The following is a 3,570-nucleotide window of genomic DNA, read 5'->3' on the forward strand; positions in this document are numbered from 1 at the left end:
TTTGATTTTTGATTTTTTTTTTTTTTTAAAGGTGGACAATTTAGTATTTATATTTGTAGGAAGCCAGTTCCGCAGATTGGCTCCCTTCACAGAAAAAACATTTTTGGCAAAAGAGGTTTTACAAAATGGAACTTTACAGTCTCCACATGCAGCAGCTCTTGTGGATCTGGAGAATTCCTGCCTGTTCACAAATTTACAAAGTGGCTCAGGTGCAAGTCCAGTCAAACATTTAAAAAACAACTGTAGGTATCAGTAACTATCTGTGGATGTCATCGATGTGTAAATTCTAAAACATATTAAATAGGCCGATTTATCTTTGCTAGTATGATGTTGAACTCATGTTGATGTATTTTTAGACATTCACTTTTTTTTTTTAATTATTAAACAATAACTTGGGACCCCACCCCTTGCTGTATCTCTGAGGACCCCCTAAGTGTCTGGGACCCCCTATTGAAGATCTACATCCTATACAATGGTCTTTTTTTATTAGAAATATTAATTTGTGATTACCACCAAAACACACGTTACTTTGAAAAAAATGACACAGGATTCATCTTTTGTTAATTTTTATTAAACAATATCCACATATGTTATTTAGAATAAATTCACAAATTAATCCCGAGGTTAATTGTTTCACAGTTGCATAAACTTCATGTCAGACTTTTGGCGGTTTTCCATCACATGGGGCCTGCTCCACTCGCCTCGACTCGACTTTTTTGGTTTTCCATTATGATAAAAAAGTCCCTGGTACCTGCTAACAGGTACTTTTTTTTTAGTATCACCTGTCGAGGTTCCAAGCGAGCTGAGGCGATACCAAAAGCTAGAGCTGGGCAATATATCGATATTATATAGCCATCGTGATATGAGAGTAGATATCGTCTTAGATTTTGGATATCGTAATATGGCATAAGTGTCTTTTCCTGGTTTTAAAGCCTGAATTACAGTAAAGTGATGTACTTTTCTGAACTTACCAGACTGTTGTAACTGTTCTATTATTCACCTTTACTCTCTTAGTCATTATATCCACATTACTGATGATTATTTATCAAAAATCTCATTGTGTAAATATTTTGTGAAAGCACCAATAGTCAACACTACAATATAGTTGCGGTATTGATATCGAGGTATTTGGTCAAAAAATATCGTGATATCTGATTTTCTCCATATCGCCCAGCCCTACCAAAAGGTGACGTGAAAACCTGCAGACTGCTGATTGGTCAGAGAGAATCGTCACTAATCACTGCGTCGTCATTGCTATAGCGACAGATGGGGGTGGGGGAGGGGGCTGTCCTGAACAACCCTCTTTTCCTCTTTTAACCCATTTTTAAATAGTTTTTTTGCCGCCTCCAGCTTCTTTAGAAACTAAATGTGTCTTCTGGCAAACGGCCACACACTGAGAATCAGAAACAATACACACCTTCCACGTTCTGTGTGTGTGTGTGTTGCGTTAGGTCACGGCAGTTTCCTGCGGCGTCGCTATGACGACCAGCCACGCTCGAGCCGAGCCGAGCAGGTACCATGTAGTGGAAAAACGCCATTTGGCTGACGAAAGACAAATCACTGTTCCAGTTTTGCCAAATACTGCTCCGCAAAAATCCCAACGAATCACAACGCATCGATTAAAGAGAATTTGTTCAAACGAGCAGAAATAATTGGGACTACATATGTTAGGGACATCTACTTCTGAATAGGATTTTTTTGGTTATCTGAATACCAAATACATTTTGCTTGTCAAAACTTAGGTAAGCAGATAATTAAATGTTTTTAATATTGCTGTTATTCTACACCAGTAGTGTCAAACTCATTTTCACTAAGGGCCACATTGGGAAAATAAGAATCAGACATTTAGAGTTTATTGACATGCTTTCATTTTGAAAAAGTCAATATCTTTGACTGTATTATTGCATGTCTTATGAAGTCTTCTCCCTTACTGTTTGGTCAACATAAAGCCCTAAAAAAGTCAGCGAAAGAGTTCCTTAGCCATCATTGGAAAAAGGCAGAAAAAAGCATAAAAAACAATTTAAAAAATGTGGGGGAGTGCCAAAAGCATCTGCAAAACTGACAAAAACTAGGTGGGCCCGAAATTTATTGTGAACCTAAATTGATTTGCGGGCCAGATCAAAATATGCAAGGGGCCGGATTTGGCCCACGGGCCTCGAGTTTGACACACGTGTTCTACACCAATGATTCTCAAAGAGTGGCCCACAAGCGACCCCTTGTGGTCCGTGAATATATTTAGTGAAATATCTTATTTTTAAAGCTGTAGTGCGCAGTTGCTAGCAGCCAAGGAGGACACGGAGGATTAAAAAAACAACCATGATGGACTCTTCAGAAAAGCTCATTATCTTCACTGGAGTTTCTGCGCGGGAAGGTCGCCAGACGCCACAATCTTCTGAACATAGTCACACTGAGAAACACAGAGAGAGTTGTGTGGAGCTGATGGTCTTAATTAGCTTTGTAGCAACTCATTTAGCAGTGGCCTGAATGTAACGGACGTTCATTAATATCAAAAAGTTACGCGATAAAGCATTAATAAAATACTTTTTAATTTAAAATTCACAAACAGTGTTTCTCAAACTGTCTGCCAGCGACTCCAAACCCTAATAGTGAGCCGCATAGATGTGTTGTTTTCAATATTGGAGAAACTCCTATGTATATTCAAACATTAATATTTGAATTGGCTGTCTTTCAGTTCCACCCCCCGAACACTGCCTCCAATTTTCGTCACAAATGATCAATGTTGTGACATTTGAAGGAAATACGCAGGAATCAAGTTTACGGTTACAACTGACAGGATGGATCGACGGCTTCGGACATAAGCAGCATAATTCGTCCTGATTAAGACGGCAACAGAGACAATGAGTGAGTCAGCTTTTTTGTAAAAACTGTCGTTTAATTTGGCTCTCATTTGTAATATATTAGGGATGTACCGATGCATTAGGAATCAGTAAAAAAAAATCGGTGTAAATGTGTAAAGATTGCAACCGGTTGAGATAAAAATACATTTAAAAAAAGTATTGCGATAGTTTTTTAAACATTCCAGTGCGTAACCACTTGTTTGACTTCAGATGTCACTACGTCTTCTTGGCTTATTTATTTGAAAAGTTTTTTTGTATTTATTTAGTTATTTTGAAGTGGGATTTAACATAAAATACAAAGTCAGTGTCAATTTTGATAAGAGGACACATCTGTTTATATAAATAAAGGGAAATTTTTCTGTCAAAAAGAATCGTTTCGTTAACATAAAATCGGGAATGGTGAGTTGAGTGTATCTTTTCATTCCTACAACATACTGTTGAAGTAAGAGGCCTCTTGTTATGGGGGATGTTTTGGCAGTTAGATGTAGAGCTGGGCGATATATCGATATTATAACAATATCGTGATATGAGACTAGATATTGTGTGTCTTTTCCTGGTTTGAAAGGCTGTGTTACAGTAAAGTGATGTCATTTTCTAAATATTTTGTGAAAGCACCAATAGTCAACAGTACAATATCGTTGCGGTATCGATATCGAGGTATTTGGTCAAAAATATTGTGATATTTGATTTTCTCCATATCGCCCAGCCCTAG

Source organism: Perca flavescens, chromosome 7 (genome assembly GCF_004354835.1).
Source record: "Perca flavescens isolate YP-PL-M2 chromosome 7, PFLA_1.0, whole genome shotgun sequence".
NCBI classification, from domain to species: Eukaryota; Metazoa; Chordata; class Actinopteri; order Perciformes; family Percidae; genus Perca; species Perca flavescens.